At 39.9% G+C, this 19904-nt stretch overlaps 1 protein-coding gene across 10 annotated transcripts in view; it reads right to left on the bottom strand.

Moving 5' to 3' along the window:
- LOC310896496 (uncharacterized protein) overlaps window positions 1–14828 on the bottom strand; it is a 236864-nt gene extending 222036 nt beyond the window's left edge. For 2 of the 10 annotated variants that reach the window (XR_014581543.1, XR_014581544.1), the window contains exon 1: window positions 14087–14792. The gene's annotated coding sequence lies outside the window, so the exon portion shown is untranslated. Of the gene's footprint in view, window positions 1–14086 lie in introns of all 10 variants that reach the window. The other 8 variants (XR_014581540.1, XR_014581541.1, XR_014581542.1 and 5 more) reach the window with 8 other exon arrangements.
- Window positions 14829–19904: the final 5076 nt, after the last annotated feature.

Genomic DNA, 19904 nt, shown 5'->3' with positions numbered 1-19904 from the left:
ATCCCTAGGCTTCAGCTCAGCTTTCCCCCTTTGCTGGTATGTTAGACAGAAGTGAAAGGGGATAAGAAGAGAGAAAAAACATTAAGCAAATGGAGATTAGATGGGTAGAAACTAAAACATATTTAGGGTTTGCCTTTTTCACTGTGTTTGCAGATTTTGCTTATCCCCATTTCACTCCCTTTTTATACATTTTAATCTTTGAGACAAGGCCAACATATACAAGCCACCTAAAAGACAGGAAAGGGACAAGAGTTGAAGCATTTCACCAAGATCACCCACTGTCAGCATCAAAGCTGCAACTAGAACACAGGTTTCCACTGTCCTTGTCTTGACTGATGTTCCTGGGACGCTTTGTGTCCCAGATGAGTCTTCTTGACCTCCTTAGCCTTACCACCAGAAAAGCCTTTCCTACATATAAGGGCAATGTGAATCCTCTGCATTGACAAAAAGAAATCAGGTTCACATTTCCTGAAATCAGAGGAATATTTTGTAACAAACATTAAAATAACTAGGTTTAGTACTAGTTTTATCTCTTGAGGAGTCAGTTCACAAGACAACAACCTTCTAAAGTTTACTCCCAAGGATTATCTTTGGTCTATCAGACAAGACTCGGTTGGGGTAATCTAGAACAAGCAGTTCATTCCTAGATTATGCACCGAAACAAAGTAGTACCTAGGTTCAACAGCTCATGAATTCAACTTAAGTAATCATGCTTGTGTAGCATGAGACTGAATAAGCTGTTTAAACAGACTTACTCCTAGATCTAGAGAAGACATTTAGGGAAGCCTTGCTTCTGAATGGATTACATAACACATTATAAACCTTTTTCTTAACAAGCATCTTTGCCAAATAGCACCTCATTGTAGTTCTCCAACCTTACAATAAAAATATGAAGAACCTGCCTGGCCACTAACAGCATTCACATAAGGGGATTTTCAGTCTAGTTATATATAAGCATCCTCTAAGAGGTTTAAACCACAAACTTTTACTGCAGTATAAAAAGGGACTGTGCAGGACTTTCTAAAAACATTTGTGCAGAGGTATGAATAGCTGCCTTGGGGAAACTCCCCCATATTAATAGAAATAGCTGTTATTGCCCATGCTGTGCAATGGCTCAGAGGGAATAATTACAAATATTCTTGTAACTTACTCTGCTTGAATGTAGTGGTTTTCAGAAAGGCATCTCAATAAGTGGGAAAGTATAAAAGCAAGCTGATTTAAAAAAAAAAAAAGTAGGGCTTGCCAGTATGAACACTGGAAGCAAGTACCAGTAAGGTAACACACACCAGCACAAACACTTCTGCCCAAGAGGCCACAGATTTGCTACCACTCCATTCCACATGATCAAATTGCCCCTTCAGTTAGGATTTGTAACTGAACTAAGACCATCTCAGTTTCACAGACCACAGTCTAATTAGCAAAGTATCAGCCCAGACCCTACGACGTCTGTCAAACTTAGATCCAGGATAACAAGAAAACATGGCTGCCAATGTAAACTTATGGATTGTGATGTTTACACATGGCATTTCTCAGCTGTGACCAATTACAGCAAGACCATAACAGTAACCTTGTACTCCCCAAAGACTTCAGCTGTAGTGTCTTCTCTTGTCCTTTCATCCCAAAGGACTTCAGTTTGAACATCTTTTGTCCTTTTCTTTATTCCTGAATAAGGGGAAGGGTCATGAATGGCTGACAGCCAACCCATTTTTATAATCTGTCTCTGAAGAATCAATATCTACAGGTCTAAGAATGGCAATTTAACAGTGATTAGTGAGGAATATTTCAAATAGCTTTTGGTTATGTTTAAAGTTACTATTACCAATTTTCCTCTAGCATTTCCTGGAAACACATTCCTAACTTTCTAGAAATCTAGTTAAGTTAACCAACACCAAATGAAACAGTGTGAGGAGAAAAAAAGCCTGAAACAGCAGATATTATAAAATATAATCTATTTTCTTCATTTCTGAAAGTGTCATTCACAATAAAACTTAATTCCAAACTCTTAGAGATCATGTGCCATGAAATCTCTTGACAGGAGAGCTCTGCAGTTTCCAGAGCTTCAGATATAAGACAGGCTCTCTGGGGAAAAGAAATCCAAATAGTTTTGACATTTCAATTGTTGTTTACCGATACTGTCTGCTTGAATCTTGCACAGCAGTGAAAAATATTCCATTGCACGAATGCCACCAAAAACTTTAGTGACCTGCCAGGAAATCTCCACTTTCTTTATCTTGAGGTTGTCCAAGGAAAAACCTTTAAAGTCACCAGTAGTTTGTTGGTTACTCAATCAAAGGCCAATAAGAAACATGGATCATCATTTCATGAGAAAAAATTAAGGAACTTGAATAGAGCTTTCAGAATAAAGCAGCCTCTGACAAGTACAAACCTCAGAATTTGCTAATTATTTTGGGGGAAAGAAAAAGCTAGGCTTAGAAGGCAACTACTTTCAAGAACTTGTGAGGGCCAAGCTGTCAATCACAGCACACAAACATACAGACCTCTGTCCACCCATCCCATCAGTAACCAAAAGCAGGAAATGGGCATGCACATTTTAGTTCTTTGGTTTTCTTTCCTCTTTCTAGTTTTACTTATCTTGGAAGATCAGACAGCTTTACAACAGTGGACAACATAGTCCTACCTTTAGTTGTAACCCAGAGACTTCTCTTATTAATAAATTGAAAGCAAATTTATAATTTTGTAAGACTAACGAGATGAAGTTTTTCCGTGTCATGTGCTTGACTAAATGGTGGGGGGAAGTGGGAAGAAAGAAAAATTCAGTCAACAGTTCAGCTACTTCTAAGAATGACACACTAAAAATAAATCTGTTTTGCAAAATTCAAATTCTATCAACCTTTTCTTTAAGGCTCCCTAAAGACCTAGACCTTGGAATAGAAATGTTAAATTTTACAAGAGAAACTTTTGCATCAAGGATTGGCCTTTGTGATTCATGGGTACATCTACCTAAATTTTGCCAGGTTGAGCTTTTCCAAATGAAAAATAAAGTCTCCACTTGTACCTAGGGATATTTTAGTGGTTAACGTTTCCTTGCACCTCTTTGTTTAGCAAACTACACCTCACAAGTTCAAGTTTTGTGTATACCATTCAAAACAGGAAATTTTAACACGCATGATACATTTACAACTTTTGCCACAGAATACCTGAATTCATTCCAGCTTGAGAAGAAACAGATGAACCCAGACTTTTTTTATTATTTCTTAGCATAATAGCTCTTAGTTCCTTTCCCCTTGGTTGGAAAACAAAGCATGGACCTCGTCTGTTGTTGGTAAACCAGTGAATCCCTGAGGAATCTTAATATGCCTGAAGAGTATTCCTTTGAAATTAAATAGGGGTCTCTGGGGGAGGACAGCAGGACATGACCAAAGCACTAGGATCTTCTGGTCTGGAGAAAGGACGTTTTGGGGGTTTTAGTGTAGCAGAGGAGTCCACAGGTAAAGACTGAGAGGGACTGAGCATAATCTAAAGACTAGCAGAAAAGAAAGGAAAGGGAAGGTGGTCATGAAAACAAGACACTGGGGACTATAACTGAGCCAAGACATCAGCTGCGGAGCAAGGGAAGGAACAGGCAGCACAGGATCTTGCTAGGCAGTGCACTTAGTGAAAGGACACACTCATCTGAACAAGAAATCCAGGAAGGGACCTGTGATCTGACAGCAGGCAGAGATGAGATACAAGGAGATAAGTTGGACAAAGAGCACAGCAGCCAGGCTAGCCAACAGGTTGGTAGCCACAGGGACCGACACACAATTAAGAGCAAGTTAAGAATAAGCTAGTTTAAAGACAAAAAAATATCTTGTGCAAAAGAGTTTGGGTTTGCTGTATGAAGCCTACTCTCCTCCACAGCCTGAAGTGGGTCCCTGAATACAGACATTCCCCCTTGTTTCCACATCCATCAATATCGGTGGAGCTGACTAGCATGGTTTACATTTCAGTCCACCCTTGTACTTGTCTATATGGAGTAATTATCTGCTCTGACTACCAGTTAGTCCAAGGTAGCTCCAAAGTCCTATTGGTAAGTCATCCAAATTATCTCCTTTAAAGGATATTAACATTACCAAAAAGATGGTTAAGTTCAGGAAAGTCCCTCTGCTACAAATCTCATCTACAGAACAAAGATGGCACCCCCCCCTTCAGTTCATGCTGATAACACACTGATGGCTACACAGCAATACACCTAACAACACAGAAAATTTCTGTAGAGAATCTTTGCTTCTATCTGCCTTTAGAACTGACTGAATACTGTATATAAAACAACAGTGACCTTAGGTCTAAGAATGAGCTCATAACATCTTTGCACAGAAGGGATGCAATTCATCCTACATGCTTCCCCCTCATTTTTCAGAGGATGAATGCTTCCCTTTGCAATCAGTCAAACCCCTACCTTTACTTCATTATTTGCCAACAATTTTGCATAGATGGCATCTGTATACATACAATCTCTAATTTTCCACTGTCTGGAAGCCAATGACAGTTACACAAGAAGCAGAAACAAACCCTTTGGCCACTTGGGCTGACATCCCGCATAAACTGAGAAGAATTTTACCAAGCAAATACTGCTACAAGTCCAAATTATCCAACTAAACTATGCGTATGTTTCAAAAAGGCATCCAGTACTGAAGCAAAGCTTTCAATTGATGACAAATCCCCTGCATCATTATATAAATTGCTTTTAAACTGAACCATACTTTCATTACAAATTCTCATTAGGAATTGCAGCACAAACTCATCCAGCTCCTGATTTTTCTTCCTAAAGTTCACCAATAGTGATGAATACAAAACCAGAGTTAGTGAAAACTAGAAAAAGTGAATTATGTACTGTATATTATTTATTTTATTTTCTATTAACAACAGCAAATAGTTCCATAGGAACAATTTACATATGACCCAACAGCCTTTTGGTGAGCACTGCAGGCTTGATACTACTTTTAACTGCTTGAAAAATGCACGTTATAAAGTGAGATTTTTTTTGGAATAGATTTTCTGTTTTGCTTCCTTATCACTTAGATAAGGAGTTTGAGTGTTTAAAAAAATTTTTAACTGCTTTCACTTTACAGCACCACAGCAGGAGAATAAACACTTGCATATACTTTAAAATAATCACTGGTATGAAGAACATTGGCATCTGTTACACTCAAGACTCCTACTTGAAGTCAGTCAATTTTGCTCAGCAAAGAGCTTGAGGCTGGCCTACAGTTTTAAACAGTGGAAGCCTACCATATTTACAGAGTTGTTCAAAGGAAAAAGTCTTTCTTCCCTCCTGATAGTTGAATGGAGAAAGCTGCCATATAGAGACGTGCAAAGCAAAAGGGATAAAAACAAAGGTCTGTTTACACTCTAAGCTCAACTCAGAAAACACTAGAAAAACAGGAAGGCATATTCTGAACCTGGTACCCATTTGGTTTCCGTACGCGGTTTCACACTTTTGATGTAATGGACTGATGTTAGAATGCAGCGTGCTTGCACCTTGCTATTCACAGCACAGTCACACTTGGAAAGCTGTAGGCCACACTGTAAAGGCACACATCACTTCTTGCAGTCTCTGACAAAACAGCGATAAAAATTAGAACTACACCAGTTGGTGGCAACCACATAATACGAATGTTCTAACATAGCAAAAGTAAACAGTTGGCCCAGGCTCTTAATTCTCTCCCCCAAAGCTGAGGAAGTGGTGGGTAGCATTGGAGGTGCCTGTTCTTCCCCAGTTCATCCACTTATCAAATAACAGTGCTGAAAGTATTAGCAGCCTGGGGTACAATCTTGCTTTTATTTCTCTTTTTTTACAGTGAACAGCACAAAAAATTCTCATCCCCTTTGGGATTTCTACAAGTAGGTGATAATTGCTTCAGAACTTATTAAAACAGGGATTTAATTAAGACATATTCCATTAAGCAAAACAATTTTTCCATCAGCTTCAGTGGAAGCAGGTTCAGGTCTATTAGATTGAAGAAGATTGAAGACGACACCAGGGCATACATTCTCATGTTTAACTTCCTGTTCCAATTCCTATTCACCTGAGATTTTGAGACATCCTCACTTTGTTAAACAAGGGACAGATCACAAATTTGCAGCTGTGTGCTTTGAGACTACAAAGTGGCTGTTAGCAAGCTCAGCTATTGTCCATCTAAAAATGTTTGACAACAGCAGGCTGTCATACCAAAAATCTGCTTGGATGGGGACTTTGAAACCCTCGTGAGAGATTCATCAAGATTATAAATCTTTCGCATGCCATTTTGCAGTGCTGCAGTATTCCCATCTGGCAAGGAGATAATATACTTGACATTCATATAGAAATGAATATACATAGTTAGCATGGTACACAACTGCATAGTGAAGAATCAGAGCTTTTACAGCATAGGAATAAAGTTAATCAATCATGCTGATACAGCAATTCATTTTAAGGAAGAGGAGCAATTCCACTGAAGTCAAAGACCTAACGTTTAAAACTCAGCACTCAAAAGCCTTATCCGAAGTCCACTCCACTTCTTGAAATTTTTACAATTACAGCTTCAGATCAGCAGCTTAGATAGAATTTGGCCTTCAGCATATCATGAAATTTCCTGTCAAAGCTTAGGAACTGTTTTTCTCAGATTAATCCCTGTGTAGTTTTCTCATCACCTCCACAACCAGACAAAATACAAAAGTGCTCTAATATACAAGTAATCATGATGCAAGAGCACACACAAAAAAAGCATACAGTCAAGGGAGTAAGGAAGTTTACAGAGCCAACATGTTTTTCAAGAGAAAAATAATAGCCAAAAGGGAGACTGAGCAGCAGGGGACAAAACAGATTGCACAGTTTGAAGAAAAACAGGTGGTAAAATGAAATTCAGTCCCAATTATGTCTGGTTCTGAATAATATAGATGAAAAATCTAGACACAGCAGTACATTTTGTGCTTGCAGTCAGGTATGCACAAAGGACATTTGTTTGTCCACATGTGTTAAGCCAGACAATGTAATAAGAGATTGCTAAAGATCTTCGCCCTCATCTTTTAACAACGTCTGAAACCTAGACCTTCTCTGTGTTGTATGGAAAAACTAAAAGTTTTCTGCATTTCCCTTTCAAATACTCAATGTGTAAATCTACAGAATAAAAGTGTCTCAGCATCATTTTCGTGCCCAAATCCATACATAGAGGCCAAACATAGCTTGCTACTCCTCTAATCCAGCCAAAGGAACTCTTTGAAACAGTGTAGGTTAAAACCCACACTCATATTTATTCTGTGACACAAGCTTCTATAGAAGGGCTTTAGCATCATTGCCTAAGTCTGACTGACACTTTTATTACCCAAATCACTAGGAAGATTTTCCAGTGTACTGCTTCTGCTGGAGCTTGACTTTTGGGCAACAGACCAATTACCCATCAGGAAGTGAAAAAGAAGCACCACACATTATTTATGTACATTAGCAGTCCTGTCACAAGTACAAGCAGTGATTTTATGGATATCAAGGGACCATAAACAACCACAAAAAAAAATCAAAATACCACGTAACATAACACATGTAACCCCTACATTAGCCAGATCCTTCAGTAAAATATTCTGTTCTGAAATGGTTACCTTAGTGTAAGCACAACTCCAAGTACTGTACGACAGATTAATGCAACATAGCACTTAAGCATCATGTGAGCTTGTATTACTTCCAGTCATTTCAGGACAAAGCATTCTAAGACAGACTGCAGTAGGATAAGAAAGTATACTGTATTCATCATAACACTGGCATTGCAGAGATGTGACATGCTATGGAAGAGTTGAGGCAGCCTCAGCAGATACTTCTGAGTCTTTTTTTTTTTTTAAATTAGGTCACTGCTTTGAAACCCCAACTTGCAGGATTTGGAGAGTTCAGTACTCACTGAAGAGTTCTGTACCTAATAACTTGAGAAAGCATGCAGATTTAGGCAACTTTGGTCTCAATAAGTGACAGCTAAGGATACTACACAGATCAAAGAACTATAGCGTAAACATCTGCTCAAAAATGCCAGTTCTCAAAGAGATTATTCCTGAAACACTTCAGTTCACCTCAGTTCCAAAGTCCTGAAGACAACTGCACCCATCCTATAGCTTTCCTCACTTTTCCTTTCATCCTGTCAAGAAGCACCATGAGTATTTTCCCACCTGCACATATTCCACAGCTCCCCCTCTTGCTGTGTCACTTGCAATCAATGCATTAATCTTCTACCTTCAGCTGATTCAGTCCCTCTTCACAAATAATCTCTCCACTTCTTCCAAGAGTGGAAGCAAGGGGATACCTCCAAAATATCCTCCAACGCTCAGAGGCCTTCTTCTCCTTTTATTTACCTTATTCTTCCTTGCAATTTCCTTTTATATTTTTCTTCACAAAATCTCTGTTCTCCAGTTCTGCCCTGCTGATATAAATGTGAGAGCCACCATGGTTGGGGCTGCAGCACTCACCCAGCAAGGAGAGGCTGAGGAATCACAGCTTGCTCTGCCTGCAGGTGAGGTGGCTTCAAGGAAGGCCAACAGCAGTCCCCCCAGTACCTGTGGGGAAGTTACTGAGAGGCTGGAGCAAGGCTGTGCCCAGCGGTGTGTGCTGGGATGATGAAAGACAATAGGCATAAACTGAAACAAGAGAAGTTCAGACTGGATACAAGGAGAAACCTCCCTCACGAGAACAGTGAAGCAGGTTGCCCAAAGTGTCTGTGTGAACAAAGACATCCATAGAGGTTTTGAAAACCTGTAAAGCTTGGTCCAACTTCACAGCTATTCCTCCTCCCCCAGACTATGCATAGTAACATGTGAAGGTATTGCCTGTAATAGTTGCTTGATAAAACTAAAACAGTGCAAGGAATCTCTAACCTCTTCAACCTCAGCAGCAGCACGTTCATCAGTGGAAAAAAGTCATCATTTATCACGTATTAACATCAATTACTGATGCACTAGGCAGTGTTTAGATGTTCTTCCTTGTCCAGGTTCCTGACAGTTATCCAAAAGCAAAGCCATCACCTGGCTAGGTTTTGCAAGCCAAAGTCTCATAATAAAGTCTTCTCAGCCTGCCAGATCCATGTCATCAAAGACAGGCCACATCTCTAAATCTTATGCCAAGCCAGGTGCCTGTGGTGATCTAACATTCTTCCAAAGACAGCCTGACCTTGGCAGCCACACAGGTGCAGTTATCAATCAAGGTTTGCAAACACAAAACCAGCCCAGCATCTTCGTCCCGGACAGACAGAGCAGACTCCCTAGTGTTGGCTGGGGGTGCCGACTGCTTCACCCCCTAGCACCCACTGCTGGCCAGTCCAGAGCTGGAGCTGCCGTTGGACTCAGAGAGGAACAGACGCACAAAAATAGATGCCTGAAGTCCTAGCTGCTGAAGGACCAGCAAGGTGACAGATTGTACAGCTGGAGGAAAATCTGGAGAAGGGAAGCAGATCAAGTTGCAATTAGAATTTAAATAGCGCAGCTAGTAAGAGTTGTCATCTATTACACATCTGTCTTGATTTCTCATTTGGAAGAAATTGGATTCCTGAAGCACTGCTCAAGAGTTTGTACACAAATTTTAAGTATGTTGTCTCTGTGGCTCAGGAAGAGGAAAATAAAATTGAAACAAAAATCTAACAGCTCTGTATTGACCTGATTTGTTTCAAAAGGCGGGTTTCCCATGGCCTAAATTGACCTAGGTGACTCCAATGTTTTTATTTAAAATGGATAGCTAGGTAGGGCAAATAGACCTGCTAAACATCCCATCTTTTTGTTAAGGCAATAAACAAGAAACCAGGATAAGTGACTTAGCAAAAGTTTTTTCTTGTATACACGGGACATTCCTGTAAGGAAACCACGATGCTTCCTGGACAACATTTTAATGGAAAAAGCAACAGTGAGCTGAGACCTTGTAAGACACCCAGAAATCTGTACAGAAAGGAGACAAAGTTTATGAACACAAAATGCACAGAAAATGCACAAGCCACATTGGCAAGACAAAACCATAGGACATTAAGCTTTGTTAGTCCTAGTGCTCACAGGACTACATACTTGAATGTAATCCCCCTGCATGAAACAAGTGGAGACTTGGTCGAGTACTGACACAAAAGCCAAAACACAGCATCCAAAGCATTTACAGGCAGTTAGAGCATGTCCATATAACTAATCAGAACAAAGGATACAAGGACTTTCAGTTCTCTGGTGGTTTTGGAAACACATTTTGTGTTGGCAGAATGCTAAGACTGTACACAAATAGAGATGTCATTAAAAGACCATCATTTTTCATTCGCTCCACATTACAAAAAGGGACATTTCAAGCAAAAAAAGCTAAGTTTTGACAAAGAGGTCTACAAACACTTTAAGAACAATTAACAGAATTGATACAGATCTGTCTTTCGATGTTGCCGACAGTAAAGGTTGTTACTGAAAGTTGTCAAGGCAACTTTTTTTTGGCGGGGGGGGGGGCTAAAATCTATCTATAAATCTGAAGTACAAGTCTGTAGGGTTGGGGGGGAAGGAAGTTTTTTGGTTTTGGTGGTTTGTTTTTTTTTAGTTTTGCTTTAATTTTAGCTATGTTCTATATGTGGGCGCGTGTTTCAAGGCTTCAAAATTCTCATAGTATTATTAAAATACTTGCATTTTTTTTTGTCATGCCAATTTGAAGCATTCACATACAACAGCAAAATTACTCTGATCTCCCATTTTACTGATAGATTTCACCTGCCTCAGTTTTCTTAAGTGGATTTCCCAGATTTACAGGCAGAAATTCTTATAGAGTCAGGAACAGGAGTTAACTCTCCTGGTTTCCTGTTCAGTGACTTAATGAAGAGGCCATCCTGTCTCTTTTGCACACATACATTGTATAATTCCTTTGGGGACCAAGAGGAGAGGAGCTGTGCGTGCACACAGACTCATATGCATCGTAATGAACTACTCTATGTGATAATGCAGAACATTTCTCTATAGGAACCCTGCCAAAAAGAAACAATTGGCAGATGTACATTAGTATGTGTTCACAAAAATATTCACATCAAAACACTCCACATCTCTCAAGAGTTCTCAGAGAGCTTTGCAGCCGTTGAATTAAGGTATAGTGAGAACAACATCATGATTCAAAACATAGTATTTACAGAGCAAATCATGATCTATCCACAAATTCTCCAATAATTTCTCACCCAACAGTCTGCATAATGGTCAAGTATCTTAAAATAAAATCAATTCACAAAACAGAAAAGGACCTATACTATATCACAAAGTATTTATTGCAAATAGATCATTTATCTCTCATTGCAGCTAGACTTCACCAAGGTATCTGGGATAACCTGTTCAGTACAATACTTTTAAAGGTTTGTAGGTCCTTAAAATCAGATAGGAACCTAGAGGGCCTACCTATGGAGGTTAGTCACCCAATGGATGTAACAAACTGCACCATTACATACTAAAACCCTTAAGAAATCTGCCTCTTTGCCTATGCGCTGGATTGCAAGAGGAGGCTAATTAAACTTTGTAAATTGCATGGGTGCTGAGGGAATTTATTAAGGTTTATAAAAAGTGCTCTGAAAATGTATTGCAAAGCTGCTATTCAAGTTCTAAGTATTCAGCAGGTCTAGGTTTGCTCAGAAATTCTTGAACGCTCAAGGAACCTGATCTGAGTTTCGACTTTAAGAAAACTTGAAACCAGTTGAGATTTGCCTTGTCTCAGTTTTCACTGAGTATTTAGCATAAGTGATAATGATCCCTTCAGATGTATGTTCCATTTCCTCGAGTTTTTTTGGTTTACTTTGCAATGTCTGGACAATGTAAACATGTGACACTCTGCTTTTGCAAGAGAGGCATGCCTGTAACAAGTTGCTCTAGATATCTTACACATTTATATTTTTGTGCATTTGTATAGACTAGCAACACTTGTATTTAGAAAAAACAAGCATATGAGCTCCCTTCTTATGGTTTGGCAACCCTCCCTCCATTTGATCCTCTCAAGGAATGCTTGGGCAAGATTTATAAACACTTTAGTAGCAATTCACTACCAAATCCTAGGCATAGCTAACCCAGCCTTTCCAACACAACTAAGAGCAAGTCCACAGAGACAAGAGCAGAGCAGCTGTAGCTACCACAGAACCAAAACAATAGGTCCTATTAATAACACACACACAGCTAGTTCACATTGCTACAGAAGACCAAGTAGAATACCTTCAGCAGCAGCTCCCCTGCTGGAGTTCTTTCCCTGAACATTTTGGTCTGTTATAGAGGGGCCAAGCTAGCTTTTGTGCATGCTGACTTGGAGGAATAGCACCTTTTTGTAGATGATTCTTCCAAAGTCCCTATTAGACAATTTCATCTACTACCACGTTCCCACTCTAAAGTAAGAAAACGTATAGTCAACAACATGGAGGATATGCTTGCAGAGAAAGCAAGGCACGAAACAACGATATCAGTACCCCTAGCAGTATTAGAGTGCATCACAGTAACAGCATGACATTATATCACAGATTTCATCTGCATCTTTTTAAGACATACCTCACTCATAACCATGATAACTCAAACACAAATTAGAAGAGAAAACAGACCTGGATTTCAAAAATCCCTCACACTTGCCATCAGACTATTCTTCCCCTTTAGGATCCTCCAATAAAGAGGATAAAGAACATTCTAATGGAATTTAACATGGATTCACTTTTGGCTGTTTCTTCAGTGGCTTCCAAGATGCTATTTTCATACACATAGCTGGAAAAAAAAAAAAAAGTCCTTTCAGCAGACATGCCTCTCAGATGTGCTAGTCCCCCTGTAAAGAACAAATACTACCATATAAAGATAGACCAAACAAAGCAAATGGCTGATCTTTCCTAGCAGTCTAAATCAGGAGTAACTATCCAATGGAAACTGACTTACATAAGGCCTTGACTGGTACAGAAAGGAACTTACTTCTCTAGCGTATCTAGAAAAAACATCTACAGAAATATATACCTTGTTGTCTGAAACAGAAAAATAATTGAGCTGCAGTTCTGCTATGAGTGCAGAGCCTTTCACATCCTCATTCCATCTGTCTTCCATAAAGGACTTTCATCCTGAGAAGTCTTGCAGAGCTTTCCAGAGCTCACAGAACTGAACCTAGCTCTGGAGACCCAAAGCCAGCAGCAGCTTCCCATTGAGTCACTGCTTTGGACTTTGTCACGGAGCCAAGGATGAACAACTACATACCCACAGCGTTACAGATGTGTTGCTGACTACCCTATTACAGCTAGGATGTGCATTTTGTAGCCCATGCGCCCCACCCCAATCTAAATCTAGCTCTGTTTGGAAGAGACATTCAGCTGAGTGCTTAGAGCATCCAAGTAAACTGCAAAGCACCTTGTCTCTTAACCGCATCCATCTAAGACTCACGCAGAGCACAAGCTAACACAAAGTTCAGCAACGCTTATATGACATTAATTACTGAACAGTTAAGTCACAAAGTGACATGTCTCCACATATGCTCACAATTATGCACTGCAGTCTGAAAAGGAGAACCAGAAGTAAGAAAAAAAAATGCATTTTTCCTTAGAAATAACAACATCCAACCAAATGCTAGAAATCTAGCCACTATCCAAAAAAACATTTGAGTACACAATGAGATCAGTAGGGATCCCTTTTTTCATGCCCTCTAAGTAATTTTGCATCTCTCCTTGCCAGGTTAAGGTCAGCAGGCCACATTTACGTCTAGTGTCATAAAGAACCTACAGATAAGGGACTTGATATCCAAATAAGCTCTAAATTGCATCATATTTTGAAGAGAGACCAAATGCAAACACATGCCAATATTTTCATTCCATACGCCCAGTAATTTTGCTAGTATTATTCTAGCTATTATAAATATCCAATAAATAAGACAAAAAGGCACAATATTCTGCACAGCAATTAAATATAAACAAACTATTAAAAAAAAAAAAACAGGGCTTCACACTGATGTTTAATGGATCACACAGGTATCTTTCATTTCTACCTACTAAAACAAGGCAATATTCCTCAAGCTGCACCTCCTCAGCCAAGCCCTCACCTGCTAGCAGAAGCCATCTTCCAAAGAACCATAAAACCTCAACCTCACACCACGCTTTCAGTCAAACACCACTCTCCTTCTCCAACATTTATTTCCTACCCTCGTTTCTGTGAAAAGTACTTCTTTATTTCTTCCTTATAAGGTCAGGTCTCCTCACAAGTCTCCACACAATAGCACCTTCCTGAAAACTTCACCCATGTGATGATTCCCCTCCTCCTTATATGACCTTCCCCTGAGTGTTTTTATTCCCTACAGCTGTTCTCCTTCCTGCACCCTATTGTCTGCCTTCTACTCTTTCCCTGTCTTGTGTGTGTTCTTCCTAACCCCCAGCCAATCAAGTCGCTTTGCCCATAGGCAGAATTTATTCTTTTTCCTTAGATATTTATTTGATGGTGTGACTTATTCCTTCTCTCATCCCTGACACCACCAGAGTCCCCAAAGACATTAGAAACTGCTGTTGAAAAAGTTAATAGGTATGACCTGATTTGTACTTCTTCTAAAACAAGGTTAATGTAATGTGGTTGTTGCCATCTGCCACCAAACAGAGGGAAAACTCAACTGCCTCTGAAGCATCTGAACTTAAGGAGAAAATATTAAGCATTATTAATGAAAACAAGCTGAGAACTGCTGCAGCTTATCTATTACTTTGCAACGCATTAGCCATTCCTGCAACAATTTCAACGTTTTTGGAGGAGTAGACAGCCATAAAGGAAAATATTCTTTATGGACCAGGGTCTTTTGCCTCTACTTCTCCACTGAATGTAGGAGCTTAGCTCAAGATTCAACCCTGAAGTTGTCCCATTCTCCACTAAGTTTGATCATTCACCCCTTTTAACAAAATCTTTAACCTTTTTAGTGTATTAGCTTGGGGTACTAAAAACTATGAAAAATCAAATCTGCTGGTCACTTTAAAATCCTTATCCTGAGATGAGAAATGACCGGTTTGGGTCTCTAATCCTGCAGCCTCTGAAAAACAGAGGTCTTGACTTTGAGCTCCCTCATAGCCACACCAGCTGTAGCTGAGATGATTCATAGATTTTTCCAACCATTAAGACAATTTAATCTGTTTGAGTAGCACAACACTGAAAGTCTTACGTGGTAGTTCATGCAGCACAATAGATCACAAACCACACTGTAATTTTGCTATTTCTAGAACAGAAAAACTTAAGTGAATAAAACTGAAGGAAAGAAATTAAAGTTGTAAGGCATAAGTGCATGTAGAATTGTCTTTAAATGGGATTGCCCTTGACAATGGCTGAATTCCAGAACAGGGGTTCCTTACAGAGTATTTTTAAAAGTCATCTGATTCTGAATTATCATCTTCTCCTAGTCCCAGATTCTAGTCTGCAAGCAGTCACACTGGGGAAGGACAAGCAGTTTAGTTTTATGCACTCCCTAGAGCATGTAATCTTGGTAGGGTGGCTGTGTTGCAGCAAGCAGGCTGCTCTATTATATATCACGACTGCTCCCCGTCTGTGTAAGTCCTGCCACAGGGAAAAAATAGTCAAGCAAGAGAGAAAGAATGTAGAGCTTTCAGCAGAGGGAGGTATTGACACAGCATATAACTCCAGGGGTGGGGAGCTGAGATGGCCTGTTTCAGTGCTCAGCTAGTTAGAAGTTGTATATCCCTCCTCTGGCAGTATTTAATGAAAAAAATAGCCTGCACTTAAACAGCTTTGCTGATGTTTTATTCCCATTTGCAGATGTTGAGCTGCATTCTATTGTCAGTGAAAAAAAAAAAAACAAAAAAAAACTAAAACTAGAGGGTGGGGGAAAAGGAAATAGAGACATAAATTTAAAGAGAGAAGCCTTTGGTCACCAAAAATAGCCACAGCAGATAGTGTAACTAAAACCTGTGCCTACGCTGTCAGCACAGCACACAGGGCAAAGTTACATAATTTTTTCCACATTTATTTCAAGCAGGGCAGCCTGCCAGCTTGATAGATTTCTAGAAAGGGTGGGAGAGAGAGAGTGGTTTGATTCACAGACTGCTGTATTTACAGCTCACCCCACGGCCACTGCCTTCCCCTCTTTGGGCGTTTACCTTCACAGTTTGCCAGAGAGCAGTGTGAGCATAACCCTGATATAGAAAGTAAGTCACTGTTCAGACTGCCTAAAGCGCTACAGCTGCGTAAATTAGCTTTGCTTTTCTTGTTTTGACGGTGCTAACGTGCACTGATTTGCTGAAAGCGCAGCCATGGTCAAAGTCCAGAAATTAGCAACTGGAAAAGTGCCGAGACGAAACGATGGGGAGAGGAGGGCTTCAGGTTCTGGCCCTTCCTTGCTTTCAGTCTGAGGAGTCAGTCCCGGCTATAGGGCACTGAAGTGGCATCTTCAGAAAGAAAAGGTTTCTGCAAAACCGTTGAAACAAAAGTAACTCCATGATCTGTTCAGGTTAGAAGTGAGTGTGAGTATCTGAAATGGATTTGAATTTTCTCAAAAGGCAGGGCTACTCCTATCAAGTGCCTGGATGAAACCAGCTACCTACTTTTCTGTGAGGAATTGCTAGGAAAGGTATAATTATGTGAAAAACATTCATCAAGGATAGTCATACAAATGACTAAATGAACAGTTCTGTGCTACATGTGACAAGACAATCCATAAAGTTACGCATTGGCTTGCGTACTTCCTGCATTTATTCTTTATTTTCTGTACATATGGCAGGTCCTCCATTGGGACTTCTCAAATACCTCACTAAGATTTTACTGTTGCTGGCAAGAACTAACATTGCAGTTCCCCATCAAAGCTAGAAAGTAGAAATGACTAGAAAAATGACAAAAAAAAATGCTATTTCCTATGTCCAGCTTGCATGAAGAGAAAATGGGAGTGAAAGAAAGGTAAAAAATAGAGAACTGATATCAATGCAGTAAAACCAGTATGTTGTCCATAAAACAGGCTACAAAAAGAAAAAAAAAAAGAAAAAAAAGAAAAAAAAGTTAAGACTCTCCTTCCCTCTTCCATTTGCAATACATGCCCAGCACCATAAATGACTGTAGGGATGTTTGAATGGGAACGAATGGAAAACTGGCCAATTCTCACTAAACTGAAATGTACAGATGCAGCATAAAAGCTGCTAATACATTTATGTAGATTAGTGTTAGTATCATTAAATCGAACTATTCCTCCAAAGCAAGTTGCTCTGACCATGATTTTAATCAAAGAAAACAAAAGGATGCCAGCCAAATGCCATAATTTTAACCTGTAAAGAAGAGATGTTCCCAAACCAGTGCAGAGATAAAACAAAAGCACACCTCATGAAACAATGCAATGATGTCAAGTGAGGTATAATATTTCCTCTCACTAGCAACATTGTGTGCTTTGAGAGTAATGCTTTGGAGCCTGAAATCACCCTCCAAAACAAGCTCTCCCCTTTCAATGTTGGTCTCACCAATAGTTTACAACTGGAGTTTATTAGTTTTGCTTCTATGTTATAATAACCTCCACCCAAAATGAAGAGCTGGGTAGAACGTCTTTAAAGAAGAATTTTGCCTCTTATGACCATGTTTAAAAGGAATCCCTCAATTGCTTTTCTATCTTGGATGACATTTTATCATTTCCATGTTTTTTCCAGTCTAAACTTGGAGAGTCTGCACGTTGGCAAAATCTATAAATTTACCCAGGGAGAACTCAGTATCCTCTTCTCTTCTTTCCACCTGGAAAGGAGTCTAATTTTAATAAATGAAAGCAAATAGTATTGAACTTACAGGATCAATTGTGAGCTAAAAAAAAAAAAAAAAGACATCCTGGTGTTTGGAAAAGGGTAACCTATTCACAAGAAGATAAAACAGAATAAATTATCTCTAACACAATAAGCAATGAGATTATGTAGCATCATCCAACTGTAACTGTTTTTCCACAGTGTTACATCGCCATTGATTGAGTTTTCTGAATATTTAAAGATTGAATAATGAAGAGTGGCAAGAAGAAAAAATAGAAGGGAAGGCAGAAATTTGCTGGGGGGGAAGAACACAAAAATCACAAAAAAATGGAAAAATGGAAAAAAGGATGTTTGAGGAGAGCTGACTCAGACCCCAAAGAACAGAGAGTGACTAGGACAATAGACTGGGACACAAAGATGCTGGGTCAGTTCCAAGCTTAGCCACAAACTCTGCAGCAAGTTGTATAATTTATTTGAAGGCTCAACAAGCTACTGGTGAATGGGGACAGAAACCCCCCTGCCTCAGGGAAGGACGGGTTCTCATTGTGAGGCACAAAGTGTGTGTTGTCCACCGTGCTATCAGGGACACCGGGCACAGAACCCATTTGGCTCCAAACAACTAGCTGAAGGACAACATGCAGTATCTGCACCAAAATCAGCCAGCTCTCCTCCTGCACTCCTGCACCACCCAACACAAAATTATTGTCAGGCAGGAACACGCACTGCAATTTAAGTGCAAAGTTTGGAGTCACTGCACTGTAGCTTCCTAAACAACCACAGTAAGGACTGCCAGAGCCCTCATTCTGCACCTCAGCTGCAGAACCCCACCAAGTCATGGTTCTCCTTCTGGGACTTGAACTATCTGCCATGTGATATATTACACCATGTAGCAGTAAAGCCACACCATGAAATATTCAGCTCAAAGGAGCTTAGAAGTAGAACTTTTTATCTCTCAAAGATAAAATAATTTACCACTAATAAATATGTTACACTAATAAATACGTTGCACGCTGTAAATGCACACTCTGTTTTTGTAAGTAGCCAAAAAATAATCAAAAACTAATTTTCCTGTTGCTCCTACAGTCCTAAGAGTTGATATTCCTCATTCTTTAGAAAAGGAACTTTGAAAGCTGTAGCTAGGCAGCAGGATGGAGGAGTGCACCGCAGTTCCCAGGGTAGGGCATGCCCTTTCACCACATCCTGACTGCATCCTCGGATGGGACCAGTGTGCATGCTGCCTTCACACCCGTCATTGCTCCTACCTGGCTGTCCCCAGAAGAGAGGTGTGTGGTAAGAGCTGCAGGGCCAGCAGATGGGCCCTGGGCTGGATGCGGGAAGCCAGGACCAGCTGAGCCACAGCCAGCGTGCTTCCCTGCAGTCCCTCCATTGCCACACACTGCATGCTGGATTGCTGATTATGGCCGTGGGTTTTGACATGGCCGGATAATGTCATTTGCTTTTACTACAGTTATTAGTGTGGGGCTTTCTACTTTAGCTACAGAAATATTTTGCAAGCCAAAAAAAAAAAAAAGCCATTAAATACATTAATTAAATTCTAAACTTGAGGAAACTACTTAAATGTTCACAGGCAGACTTTCTTTTGATTGAGAATTAACCTGTGTCATCCCAATGCTGTGGAAAAAATTCCTTTAGATATTCCTCACTGAGGGGAGGGATATTGAGGCTGGTTTCCCATTATATATTTATTTTTATTACGTGGCAACACTGAAACAATTATTTACACAGAGCTATAATTGTGTATGGCACTTAAAATTCTATTAAGCAGAGTAGCTCCAAAAGCTCTTAATTTATTGGGACAATGCTGCAAGGTGACAAGGGCCCTGAATTTCCACTGAATCTATTGTGTAATAGGAGTACTCATCACCTTGTAGGAAATGAAGGATATGCATACTCACTTAAATACACTGTGTTATACACCAATAGGAGGTAATTTCACCTAGGCCAGCCAACAGACTAGTTCACAAAGTCATATGAAAGGATGTAACCCAGAAGGCAATATAGTTTTTTGGGACAGATGAGGGTAATTTTACCACAGATATAACCAAGATGCCAGCAGCTTTTTTACCTCCAGGTTTAGCAGAGGGTTGTTAGAACAGCTCTGCCACTATGTAGGTGGCTGCAGAGAATCATAGAATCATAGAATCATTAAGGTTGGAAGAGACCTCCAAGATCATCTGGTCCAACTATCCCCCTACCACCACTATCACCCACTAAACCATGTCCCTAAGCACCACGTCC

The sequence above is a fragment of the Anser anser genome (assembly GCF_964211835.1).
Source record: "Anser anser genome assembly, chromosome: 3".
In the NCBI taxonomy this organism is placed as follows: domain Eukaryota; kingdom Metazoa; phylum Chordata; class Aves; order Anseriformes; family Anatidae; genus Anser; species Anser anser.
Note: the sequence above shows the minus strand (reverse complement) of the source record. Positions and strands in the feature narration are given on the sequence as shown.